Source organism: Mesoplodon bidens, assembly GCF_964165515.1.
Source record: "Mesoplodon bidens genome assembly, chromosome: 14".
NCBI classification, from domain to species: Eukaryota; Metazoa; Chordata; class Mammalia; order Artiodactyla; family Ziphiidae; genus Mesoplodon; species Mesoplodon bidens.
Genome location: NC_138170.1, coordinates 60,619,719 through 60,634,566, shown reverse-complemented (window position 1 = coordinate 60,634,566; position 14,848 = coordinate 60,619,719).

Here is a 14,848-nt window from a genome sequence, read left to right as displayed (position 1 = left end):
CTTTAGAGGACAATCTCACATAAAGCCAGAACCTGCAGAGAGCAACATCTTCATGAAAGGAGATAAACTAGGAAAGAAATCTCTGGTGAAGGAGACAGTGAAAACACTTGGCATCTCATCTTGGCTCTGGTTGGAGGAGAGGGAATGAGTGTTTACTTCTCATAAGCAAATGAAAATCCTCTTTAGAGGAAAACATCTTAAAACTTGACCTCAAAAGAATTTCCACAAATTATGCTCCATAAAATATGTACTCATAATTTTAAAAAAGAAACAGACCCAGAAAGACTACAAATATTAGAAGTATCAAACTTTTAGCGTAAAATAATTATATTTAATATGGTTATAGAAATAAGAGTATTTGTTTAAACATTAAAAAGAGACAGGAGACTGTGAAAATAATGAGATATACTTGGGTAAGAATTAAAGAGAGCTCATAGAAAAAAATTTTTTTTAATTTTAATAATGAAATTAGAAAGTCAACTATTGGATTAAACAGATGAGACACAATTGGGAAAACACGTGTAAAGACTTTGTTGGACTAAATGCAAAGTACTTGATAAAGTTAGAGGTCTATAGATTATGCATATAAAGCCAGCTTCCCCTGATTACTGCCAATGGAGTGTTAGAGAAAAGAGAGGTGACCCGATCAAGCATTCTCTCAGGGCAGAAATTCTCCCTTCAGCCTTCTACTCAGAGACAAGTGTGAGCTCCAAGAAAGAAGGACCCAGTGCAACTTATTCACCAGCAGATCTACAGAATTTGAAATAATCCTTGGTAAGGGCTCAATACACATTTGTTAACTGACTTAATGAATGAATAATGGTGTATCTAATAATAGTTGGTAGAAATCCTGCAATGCTATTTGGAGGTGTTAGTCTAAATCTGGGTCTACACAACTCTAAAGTATCTGAAAAAATAAATTAAAAATTCAGTTCATTAGAAAATATTTTGTGCCCAGTGCCAAATGCCCAGATGTTGCCATCTAAAGAGAGATTTGGGTTTCTGTACAACATTGGATGGTTGACAATGGTTCTCTCCTAGCATCCTCTTATTTGGATGTTGTGCTGACAAAACCCAAGCAATACTCCCATCTCTACAATCTCTGTTCCATTCTCTATTCTCCCTGAACATTTTGAGATAGTGAATAACTTTAAAATGCCAGCCAATGAGGTGCTGATGTAGTCTTCAGAATTTCAAAACTCTTTATTAATCCTCGCAGATTATCCCAAGCTTATCTTTAATGCAGTATATCAACTGAGGAAGTGGCAGGGGAAAAACATAAGTAAATAATTTTCACTGCTAAATCTCTTTCAGCCTGTGCCACATTGCATATCACATGTGTATTCTCCCCTGTCCACAATGACTTTTTTCTGGCTCTCAGGCAGATGTGATTCCATCAATGAAAAAGTCATTTCATCTACAAGGCAATCTACAAATCCACAGATATTATGCCATCCCCACAGGATCAAATTCAAACTGGGCATTTCATCTACGAGGCCATCTACAAGTTGTGAAACGGACAAAATGATGGCTCCATGCACACGTCTCACTGGGGTCTCTGTGCTACTCCTTTTAAGCAGGGTCATTTCTGTTCGCAGGAGTGAAATAGATTTTCTAAAACGGATGGAAGCCTAGCAAAACAAGATAATGACTAGAATCTGCCAGTCAGCTATAATCTTTGTACCTTGAAAGCCTAATTGAACTATAAAACTCACAGCAATAATCAGAAGTCACATGTGAATGACAAGCTTGTAACTAAATTACTAAAAGGTTAGTATTGCTATAAGCTTTCATCTCCAGCTATAAAAGCCTATGCAAGAAACCTACACAATGTCTCATCCTTTTCTAGAAACTATAGGCAGGAGAATGTTCTCTTTCCTGCATAGCATGTTTTGGAAGAAAGAACAGATATTCTAGAATCCAAGTAATAGTTCTTCAAAGACCTCTGAGGTTGAAACCAGTTCCTGCAGAATGTTTACTAAATTCTAATCCCTCACTCATCTCCAGCCCAGTTGCCTCATGCAGTTTGCAATTTGATTGCGAGTGAAGCGAAGCCTCAGTACATTTGTATTTGGCTCACAGACACTTATTTTTAATAACAATTATAAACACAAACTCTGTGTGAACAGAAACCCTATGCCAACATGTGGCACTTTGTTATCAGAAAATGCCTGCAGGCTTAAGGGTAAAATATCCCCTCTTGAAAGCGACAGATAAGGGCAGTGGAGATACCTCTCAACCAGCTTCCCAGTGTTAAGATTACGAAGCAAATAAGAGACCTGGTTTGCAAGTACAAGTTTCCAAGCATCTCTCAAAGCTCATCTCTCACAAAGTTCCATCATGTGGTATAAGAATGTGCCATTTGAAATATAAATGACTCCATAGGTGCATGCAAACGTATGTACATGTTGGAGATAAGTTGACCAGATAAGCAGATGCATGCCTTATTTCTGACCGCACTTATGCTTGTATTGCAGCAAGTTCTTGAGGCAAATGTCCTCAAAGACTTGAAAATTGCTTAGATGCAATAGATATTGGGTCCTGATAACAAAGGGAATGGTTTATTACTAAACTCTACTGGGCCTAAAATTATGCTGGAAAGAGATACAAATATGTATGAGATTCATAAAGCTGTATTAAGAGAACTCTTTTGTGTAAATCTGAACATCAAGCATGACAAATGTTGAGTCCCAAGTTTGCCAGAAAATAAATTATTATAGACAGAGGACCATGTACAACATGGCAGAGATGCACAACATTTTCTACAAATACCTTTTTTTTTGGGGGGGGGCAGTTCACGGGCCTCTCACTGTTGTGGCCTCTCCCGTTGTGGAGCACAGGCTCCGGACGCACAGGCTCAGTGGCCATGGCTCACGGGTCCAGCTGTTCTGCGGCATGTGGGATCTTCCCGGACCAGGGCATGAACCCGTGTCCCCTGCATAGGCAGGCGGACTCTCAACCACTGCGCCACCAGGGAAGCCCTACAAATACCTTTAACCATGAAGGATTATCTCCATCCCTGACACCTCCTCAACCAGTGCAATATGTTCCACTGGAATTGATACAGTGTTCTAAAATTCCTTAAACCTGCATCAGCACCCTCAAGGTTGGCATGGGTAAGATTCATTTTCTTAAGGTATATAGAGTACTTAGGGAAAGTGGAAAAGGGGGCATGGCTTGGGATTTGGCAGCATGATATTAAAGTAATGGAAAAGGAGGAGCAAATTCTGTCAATCATCTATGTGTTGGATATATTCTAGAAAACCCAAACCTCTAGACATTCAGACACTTTTTTTTCATTATGAAGGCAAAAGATCCAGTCTCTAGTCCTGAATTTGTTATTTTGGAGAGGCATAAACCCAGGGCTAAATTAAAGCCTGGAATTACATTTCAAAAATCATAGACGAAGAATTTGCAACTATTTTTCTCTACATTAAAAATTGTGGCTAGGTTCTAAGCTCATAGAAGTGAGTGACTTCACTCGGTATATTCTTCACCTCTGAAGAGAAAAAAAGTGACTATTTTAGCATCATCTATAGTTTCATGCTTGAAACATCACCTAAGGTATATTCATGAGCCAGAACAGGCCTTATTACTGTTATACAATTCCATTTTGGCATCTACTCAACCACGAAAGCAGTTTCATTTTTATGCGAAATATGCCACGTGGCATATGCATTTCATGGTTAAAACCAACACGCCGAACTCAATTCTGCTGCAGGCACTTTACTGGAAGGAATATTTGGTCATGTGGTTATATTATCAGCACGTGGTGCTGTAAAAGTAATTGAAGCCCTAAGTTAGGAGATGCCTTTGTTAGTGTTTTGTTTTTGTTTTTTTAAATTTGATTTGGCAAGGGAGGGGTGTAGCTGGGGGAGCTATTGAGAATCACTCTGCTGATAACTGAAACTGCCAATTGGTGGTGATGTCTGAAGTCTGGCCCAAGCAAAGCTTTTAAAGAACTCAGATTGCTATTAAAAAAATTCTGTATCAGCTAATGCAGATAGAAAGAGCTGGAAAAGACACAGCAGATCATCTCAGGATGGAGAATGAAGTCTCTTGATTATTCAATTAAATCACATAGGATTAAGTGCTGGGAGAGTTCTCTGAATAGTTATTGAAACAAAAGGAGAGGGAGATTCAAATATAACTTCCTTAAAAGAAAAATAAATGTTAAAATAATGATATTGTGATCTTTACAAATGGTACCAACATTAATAGTATACAACATGAGGGTCACATATGTATGTGAGAGAAATACACCCTGCATGTGACAGAATTCAATTAAAGTGAGCAAATATTGACCACCTGCTACCTTCCTTGCATTATGTTGGGTGAAATGGGAGATACATGACCTCAATTATAATCTTAGTTGAAGGAATCAAATTTTAAATGCATAAAACAAAGCTAAAATTGAACAGTGTATTGCCAAAATGTGAAATAATTGGGGTAATCTTAGCAGCTCTATCCAAATAAGTTGCAACAAATCCTTATGGAGATTTGAGGCAAGGCTTGCCTCTCTCACTATCAGCCCCCTTTTGCCAAACCTTGGAATAGGGTCAGAGAAGATCTGGTCTTTGTCCTTAGATCAAAGGTTTCCATTCTTTGGAGCTAAACTTTGAGCTTACCTGTCCTGGCTCATCTGTCCTAAATTCATGTCCATTCTGCCCACATCTCTGCCTACTTATTAAGAACTCAAGTCTTGCTTGTGCCTTACCAGTTGCACATTCCCTGTAGAGGACTATTGTTTCAAATTGTCACTAGTCATTCCCACACTGTGAAAACAGGATTCAGGTCCCACCCTATGAGTAAGGGAGCCCAAGAGCACCTTGAGCTTCAAAGAGCTGGGAAGATGGACCATAAATAAGAAAAAGGAGGATGCGATAAAGAGGATAGGGCAACTGAAAACAAACATCACTCAGATCCTCATTGCCCAGGGCAGTCTTCTACTCTGTCCCAACAACTAATCAAGAACCTACTAAGTAAATCACCATTGAGGAAATATCTTAGCCCCAGAACCACCTGCCTGAAAAGAACATTAGAGATCATCTGGCTATTTTGATTTTTTATAGTCAAGAGAAACTCACTCAAAGATGTGAGCTTGAGTTCCAGGTGGTCTTCTTAATGTCACTTGATGCCTCCTGGGACAGACCTGTGCTGAAAGCTGTGGGGGATGCTTTTCCTGATGGAGGAAAGAAAGAAAAAAGGTAAACTTGGCAGCTCAGCTAATGAATCAGGTCTCTTTTTTTCTGGCTTTTTATTAATCCCACATTTGGTACAAATACAATACTGGCTAATTTTCGAACAGGACACATGTGAACAGCTCCTAAACTAGCTTGTAGCCTTTCAACAGGGCCAGGACAAGGTGAGGTAGGAGAGATGCCTCACACAATCCTGAGAGTGTTTCCTTGCATTTTGCACCCTCATTGCCTCACTCATCTCACTTTAGACCCAGCCCTGCATTTCAACAACTCCAACAATGTTGACTGTGTTTCCTGATTTATTTATAATACAGGTCAAGATAGAGAATCAGGGAGCGTGTTATTCAGATAATGAGCCAAAAAAAATAGACACTTATAAAATGCATGGCTAACTGAATTCATGATCTTTTCCTGCATAATGATTACATTAGCAAAACAGAGATGGAGCACCTATAACTATGAAATACATATAGTAAATGTTAGTGTGTTAAAGGATTCCAAACTCAAAATAATCACAATATCTTCAGCAGACTGATTTTAGATGTATCCAGACATCAACATCTCTCCTATGGGTGTTTTTTGTTTTTTGGGGTTTTTTTGGCTACGTTGGGTGTTCGTTGCTGCGCGTGAGCTTTCTCTAGTTGCAGCGAGCAGGGGCTACTCTTCGTTGCAGTGCATGGACTTCTCATTGAGGTGGCTTCCCTTGCTGCGGACCACGGGCTCTAGGTGCACACGCTTCAGTAGTTGTGGCATGCGGGCTCAGTAGCTATGACTCAGGGGCTCAGTAGTTGTGGCTCGTGGGCTCTAGAGTGCAGGCTCAGCAGTTGTTGCACATGGGCTTAGTTGCTCTGCAGCATGTGGGATCTTCCCAGACCAGGGCTCAAACCCATGTCCCCTGCATTGGCAGGTGGATTCTTAACCACTGCACCACCAGGGAAGTCCCCTCTCCTATGGGTTTTTAATTTAATTCAAAATACAATTTGCTCTCTGAGTTACAGAAGTTGTAATTGTCTTAAAAAAGAGAAAAGCTGCTCAGTGTTATTGCCACATGACAAATGGAGGAGTGTAATAAGTGGGAGAACTGGCATAAATGAGTAGGACACATGTCACATATGATCGTTCACTAGAACATGCAGTTTTTCAGCTTTTGAAATATAGACTAGATTAAAATGCACCTTCTCTTTTGGATAAATAATGCTGTTTATATTAGGGCACTTAACTCTGCCAGCACCAAGGGCTGATCAATGGTGCCCATCCTATGTTACAATGAAATGATGCTCAGGCTGAGACTGTTGGGTCTAATGCTTGGCATAGTAAGTACAGCCCATCTGATGGACAATTCTGAGTCTCTCAAGAGCTTGTGTGACTATGAGAAGTCAGAGAGGACAGTAAGAGTGAGAAGTCAGAACTTACTTTATTGCACTATTGGAAACCCAAGGCAAACCCAAACCAACTTAAACATCAAAGAGAAGCTGGTTGGCTCAAGAAATGCAACTTACAGTTGAATCATCAAAAAAAACAAAAGGCCAAGGATATAAATGAGCCTGAGGAAGAAATAGGGCTAGGACCCAGGTGAGGAATCTCTCTTTCTCCCTCACTCTCTCTCTCTCCCTCCCTCCCTTTCTCTTTCTCCCTTTTCTTTGTGTTCTTCTCATTCTGGATTCCTTCTCTCCCCCACAGACCACCTTTCTCCAAATAGTAAGAAATTTAGCCAGGAGAACAGGGTCAGGTGAGAAAATGACTGTCCCTGAAACAGCTATATGGAATCTCATGGAGAAGAGAGTAGACAAGAGAGGGTGTTGCTCCATACACAAAAATAAATTCAAAATGGATTAGGGACCTATATGTAAGACTAGACACTATAAAACTCTTAGAGGAAAACATAGGAAGAACATTCTTTGACATAAATCACAGCAAGATCTTTTTTGATCCACCTCCTACAGTAATGGAAATAAAAACAAAAATAAACAAATGGGACCTAATGAAACTTAAAAGTTTTTGCAAAGCAAAGGAAACTACAAACAAGATGAAAATACAACCCTCAGAATGGGAGATAATATTTGCAAATGAATCAATGGACAAAGGATTAATCTCCAAAATATATAAACAGCTCATGCAGCTCAATATCAAAAAAACAAACAACCCAATCAAAAAATGGACAGAAGACCTAAACAGACATTTCTCCAAAGAAGACATACAGATGGCCAAGAAGCACATGAAAAGCTGCTCAACATCACTAATTATTAGAGAAATGCAAATCAAAGCTACAATGAGGTATCACCTCACACCAGTTAGAATGGGCATCATCAGAAAATCTACAAACAACAAATGCTGGAGAGGGTGTGGAGAAAAGAGAACACTCTTGCACTATTGGTGGGAATGTAAATTGATACAGCCACCATGGAGAACAGTATGGAAGTTCCTTAAAAAACTAAAAACAGAATTACCATATGACCCAGCAATCCCACTACTGGGCATATACTCAGAGAAAACCATAATTCAAAAAGACACATGCGGGCTTCCCTGGTGGCGCAGTGGTTGAGAGTCCGCCTGCCGATGCAGGGGACACGGGTTCGTGCCCCGGTCCGGGAAGATCCCACATGCCGCGGAGCAGCTGGGCCCGTGAGCCATGGCCGTTGGGCCTGCGCGTCCGGAGCCTGTGCTCCGCAACGGGAGAGGCCACAACAGTGAGAGGCCCGCATACAGCAAAAAAAAAAAAAAGACACATGCACCCCAATGTTCATTGCAGCACTGTTTACAATAGCTAGGTCATGGAAGCAACCTAAATGTCCATCGACAGATGAATGGATAAAGAAGATGTGGTACATATATACAATGGAATATTAATCAGCAATAAAATGGAACAAAATTGGGTCATTTGTAGAGACGTGGATGCATCTAGAGACTGTCATACAGAGTCAAGTAAGTCAGAAGGAGAAAAACAAATATCGTATATTAATGAATATATGTGGAACCTAGAAAAATGGTACAGATGAACCGGTTTGCAGGGCAGAAATACAGACACAGATGTAGAGAACAAAGGTATGGACACCAAGGGGGGAAAGTGGCAGGGGGAGTGGTGGTGGTGGGATGAATTGGGAGACTGGTATTGACATGTATACACTAATATGTATAAAATGGGTACCTAATAAGAATCTGCTGTATAAAAAATAAATAAAATAAAATTTAAATGATAAAACAGACACAATGCACAGTCTGGCAGATTAATTAAATATTAATTAAATTAATTAAATATGTGAAACAATAAAAAAAAGAGGGAGGGGGTTGCTGAAGCAACAATTCCATAGATGTCCTTTCAGCATTCACTCTAAATGTCACCTAGTACCAAAGACCGCTTTACCCCTTAAAGAGGAGGACAACCCCAACAGATGTGTATTAAAGACACAGCATTTCCTTATTTTATGTTATTTAAAAAGTTAAAGGGAAAAGAATGAGGACATTTGAACCACTTTTAGAGACAACACAACACACCTGTGTTTATATGGCCTTTCTTTCTTGACTTGGTGAGCCCCACTTTATCTTGTCAGAAGGGTAAAGCAGGACAGGTTGGGTCACTGATCTCTGCTTGGCCACAATTCTCGAAAGATAGACTAGGAGAGAGAGTGTGGAGCCCCCTTGGTCACACCATCCAGAGAAGCGTCATTCATGCTTCAACAACCAGTACAGGAATCAGCATTTGAGACAGTCTTGTGCTGTTGTTGTTTCTGTTGTTTTGTTTTGAGAAGTGGAAGAGCAGAAGAGACCTACTGTGTGGATCTCAACGTAATGAAATTTCCTAGAACAGTGTTCAACAGATACTTCCTGCCCTCATTTGAAGAAGTTTCCTGACCTGCAGGAGTTTGTATCAGTCAGCAATTCTCTGAAAAGGTGGAAGAGAAAAGTTGACTCTATTTTCCTGATTGTAGTAATAATAGCAATAATAATAAAACAGCCATAGCAATATCAAAACAAGTATTATTACTTTTATATAAAAACAGCTTAACATTTGTTAAGAGTTTGCAATAGACAGGTACAACTCTAGAAGTTTTATGTGCGTACGGTCACTCCACTTTCATTATAAAATAATAATGAGAATCCAGTTTCCAAATGAGGTATGTATTCTTAATACCCTTAAAATCCAGCAAGGCTCATTTACTAAAATTAAGTATGCCAATTAACCCAACAGTTGGACAGGTGATAGATGTTTAAAATCTGGTATTTAAAAAAATGAGACTCCCTATACTAGATCACAACTCCTAGAAACTCTGGTACCAAATGTTGTCATTGGAAAGAAGGCAAGTATTTCTTTGCTCTCTTAAAAACTTTAGGGATTTCTGGAGTGGTAGTGATAGTTGAGTGGTAGCAACATATAAGAATAAATTCATCAATTTTGTCATGAGGTATTCTTGACAAATGCACCAGTCTGTAGCTAATATCACATAAAATGAAAAAAAAATGCTGAGTTAATCACATTCCCATAGAATCTATCAATACTTTTTTTTTTTTTTTTTTTTTTTTTTTTTTTTGCGTTATGCGGGCCTCTCACTGTTGTGGCCTCTCCCCTTGCGGAGCGCAGGCTCCGGACGCACAGGCTCAGCGGCCATGGCTCACGGGCCTAGCCGCTCTGCGGCATGTGGGATCTTCCCAGACCGGGGCACGAACCCGTGTCCCCTGCATCGGCAGGCGGACTCTCAACCACTGCGCCACCAGGGAAGCCCTATCAATACTTTTTGATAAAGAGAGTAAGTTCTCTTTGCATTCCTTTCCAATCTGGAAAATGGGTCTTGCCCTGTTGGATCCTTTATGGATTTAAAAACTTAATTCAATAATAATTATTTGCATCCATACAGATATATCCCCTTAATGACATGACCAAATAAATGCTTCATTTAAATTTGACTACACGTTGCCTGTAGCTCTTAAGATTTTTTCCCCCTGAATTAATAAAACATACAGAATGCAGATGGTAGCATATGGTACCTTCCATGGGAACATTTCATTTAAATTATTGAGAATTCTGCAATCTGATTCCACTTTAATGAACACATGAAAACTACCTCTTACATTATAAATGTGTAACTAGCCAGATTAAGTATTTTCATATGCTTTGCTGATTTTTCCAATACCTTCAGGAGTTATAATAAATATTTTGTGTTTAATCAAAGGATATGATACATGCTATTTATCATCTATTAAGCATCTGCTTAAATATTTCTAAAATATCAATGGGAGTGACAATCTACATCCAGCTATTGCAAACATCCTGACCTGATGTTTAATACATTCCACTGCCCAGTCACAGAACTTATTAATCAAAACAATCAAGGCATCATCCCCTAAATCTCAAGACTGACCTATAGAAAGAGGGGAATGTAAATTATACAAACCTCCTGGGGGACAATTTGAAAATATTCATTAACATCCTTAAAATTGTTTACAACTTTTTGACCTAGAAATTCTACTTCTGGGAATTCATCTTAAGGAAGCAAATAAATATGTGAAAGAATTTGTTTATCACAGCGTGATTTATATCAGTATAGTTAGCATGTCCCAGCTTATGATTTTATAATAAGGTAAAATATTCACTAAATACTCAATGGCAATCATATGCCATTTTGTCCTCAGTTGCCTAAGCCAGAAATAAGCTGACCTCAGATTTTCATTCTATTATTTCTGAGGGAAAAAAAAAAGTTTTATCTGGGAAAATATTCTTGTACACTTTAAAAAAGAAGGCAGGTTATAAAGTCCTATGTATGTACAGGATTATGCCATTCAGTGCATGGGGGGAAAAATTGTCTATATATATATATACATACACCAAAATGTTGATAGTGGTTACCACTGGATGGTTAGATTGCAAATGATTTTTATTTTCTTTTTAACACTTATTCTGCAATTTCCAAATTTCCAACACAAGTGATTATTTTTATTTTCTAACCAATTGATACAGTACATATTATAAAAGCTATCAAGGTCCTAAGCATGGGTGCCGCTCAGCCTCCCACTGATGATGATCACCTCCTCCTCCAGAATATTCTCGCTTCTAAGGGCTCAGTTTTCTGCTTGCCTATGAAAGTTCCTGGGAAGCCTCTGACACCAGCTTCTTGTGCTGTGCAAAGACCCTCAGTTACAATATTGTGACATGTCACAAATTCCACTCACATCCCTCCTACTCGTTCATTTTATGAATGAAAACACAGATGAGACTGCTGGCAAAGGTCACAAAGGCATATCATCTAAGATGGAATTTGCACATGTATCATTTAGTTACCGACCCTGTTCATTCAGGAGTCCAAATTTGCAGATTCCATTTCTCTCCATAGTGGAAAGCTCCACAAATCAAAAATGGAGGCTTTGAAAGGACTGGGGTCAGGACAGTCCCATATATCTAGTATCCTACCTGGCACATCTACCTATATGTACAAGGAGCAGCTCAAACTAACTTTGTAGGAACTCTTCTAACAGCACCCTATTGCCTACTGAATCATGTTCAGACCCCTTAATCTGGCATTTCAGATCTTCTGTGCTCTGTCCTCAAAACTAGTTCTGCCCAAAGACCTAAACAGACATTCCTCCAAAGAAGATATACAGACTGCCAACAAACACATGAAAGAATGCTCAACATCATTAATCATTAGAGAAATGCAAATCAAAACTACAATGAGATATCATCTCACACCAGTCAGAATGGCCATCATCAAAATATCTAGAAACAATAAAGGCGGAGAGGGTTTGGAGAAAAGGGAACCCTCTTGCACTGCTGGTGGGAATGTGAATTGGTACAGCCACTATGGAGAACAGTATGGAGGTTCCTTAAAAAAGTAAAAATAGAACTACCATATGACCCAGCAATCCCACTACTGGGCATATACCCTGAGAAAACCATAATTCAAAAAGAGTCATGTACCAAAATGTTCATTGCAGCTCTATTTACAATAGCCAGGACATGGAAACAACCTAAGTGTCCATCAACAGATGAATGGATAGCAAAGAAGTGGCACATATATACAATGGAATATTACTCAGCCATAAAAAGAAACGAAATTGAGTTATTTGTAGTGAGGTGGATGGACCTAGAGTCTGTCATACAGAGTGAAGTAAGTCAGAAAGAGAAAGACAAATACCGTATGCTAACACATATATATAGAATTTAAGAAAAAAAAATGTCATGAAGAACCTAGGGGTAAGACAGGAATAAAGACACAGACCTAGTAGAGAATGGACTTGAGGATATGGGGAGGGGTAAGGGTAAACTGTGACAGAGCAAGAGAGTGGCATGGACATATATACAGTACCAAACGTAAGGTAGATAGTGGGAAGCAACCACATAGCACAGGGAGTTCAGCTAGGTGCTTTGTGACCACCTAGAGGGGTGGGATAGGGAGTGTGGGAGGGAGGGAGACGCATGAGGGAAGAGATATGGGAACATATGTATATGTATAACTGATTCACTTTGTTATAAAGCAGAAACTAACATACCATTGTAAAGCAATTATACTCCAATAAAGATGTTTAAAAAAAAAACCTATTTCTGCCCATATTGCTTTCTATTTCCAGACATATAATTTCCTTTTTATCCAAACATTTTCATTCACAATAATTTAAATGTATAATGTGTTTTTCAATTTTTATGCATTTGCTTATGCTGTTCCCTGGTCCCTTTATACTTAAAATTCCCTGCTCTGTATGGATTACGCCTACCCATCAAATAGTGCATCTTAATTTTCCCTGCATCTATATCAGACCAACTAGCCTAATGTAATTTCTGGTTCTGCCCTAACCCAGACCGGGGAAAGCAGTACACTGCCTAAATTCTTTTTAAACTTTTCAAGTTTTAAAATACATTTCCTCATTTGCTAGAATAGCAATGCTTGCATATTAATACTGACATTATACTAACAGAAACAAACATTTGAGTGTAAACTGTGCTATAACATCAATAGATTCCAAGACAGAAAAGATAGGATTTGAGAAGGGAGAATGGGCAAGTAAATTCTCCTAGCTACTTAATTACGGAACACTCGTGTAAAATCTCCTTTGGCTGTCTCCATTAATATAGCAATGATTTTCATGCCACTTTAACAGGGCAATTTCATCGACTTGGCAAAGCAAAAAGAAAAATAAAATATCATTACTCCCTTTGATTTCTCTCTGCTTTCATTTTTAGCTTATTAGATTTTATGCATTTCTAAGGGCTACCAAAATATAATGGTATAAAAATATAAACAAGCCAATCAGAGAAAGGCAGGTTGTGGTCAGATGATGAGTGTCATGCTATGAAGTTCACAATGTATCCTACAGGCAAAGGGGATCCTCGTGAGTATTTCAGGCAGGAGACTAACATTATCATATTTGTTTCTTAGAAAGTTACCTGGTCAATAAAGGAAGATGGATTAGTATTGAAAGAGGGGTGAGGTATGAGCTATGGCAACAGACAAATACTGAACTAAGATATTGAGATGTTGGGAACAAAGGGGTAAAGGTGGAGACTAGAGGTCAGATTGTAAAGTGTTTTTGAAAGGCAGCATGTTGATTGCTTGAATTTAGGGAGTGATGCCCTGTGTATATTGTAAGAAACTAGATTTCAAGGAATCTTTTTGAAAGCAAACATTTATTAGAATTTTTCATGGTGTGTGTCTGTTACCGCATATGGAAAAGCAGTAGATACAAACCACAGCCCTACAAATTGTTCCCTTAACTCTGAATCTTCCCATCTGTGAGTTTGAAATAATGAAGAAGCAAAAACAAAGTCTCCTCCAGACAGAAAAAATTGGTAGAAATGTTTTCCTAATAGAAACAATATCAATACACAAAAAGAGGAAAATATAGAGTAGAGAGTTAAGGATGTAGTTAAATCCAAATGCCTGATGTTGAGTTGCTAAAATAGAGGAGAGCCACTGGAATTTATCCTGAAAGGAAGCTTTCGGAGTGTTTGTCAGTTCCTCCAACAGCAGTTTATCACAACATAGGCCGACAGATCACACCATATTTTTAACATTAACTTATCCACAGCTCCAGACTCAGGTGCTGCAAAGAGTCCAAAGTCTATAGATGTGGTAAACAGGTTTAGCTGCCCAGGTTTTCTCAGCCTTGCAGATTAGCTCCCAGGCCTTTGATTCATTCTCAGGACGTGCAGAGGAGAGGAAAAGGAATTGCCAGAGCTGGTTTCTTGGTAAGCCCCTTTCTGCACAAATAAGATAGTAATTGTCAAAAAATTGAAGGCTGGGCACTTTAATTTTCTGCCATCTGTAATCGTATGCAAGCTGTGGCAAAGCCAGAAATGAAATCAAGGTACTAAGGCATCGAATATGTCATTTCTTATGTCATTTTTTTGGACTATGGATCTGAAGAAAATAAGCTGTTTGCAACAGGGTAGTTTAGTTATATGATGCACTCATGCAAAATCCCATTTTAAGTGACAGGGCATCATTATGGAGTAACCACATGATATGGATAGGGGCTGGCACAGATTCTAGTGAACAGCCACACTCTTTTATTTGAGCTGTTACATCATGAATCAGAATGGACCAAAATGAAGATGTACCCTCTTTAAGAGTAGAAACTCCATGCTGACATGAGAGTAGAGAGCTGCTCAGGCAAGCTGACAGTTTCTGCAGGACATGATGGGGCCATCAAGTTTCCACTAG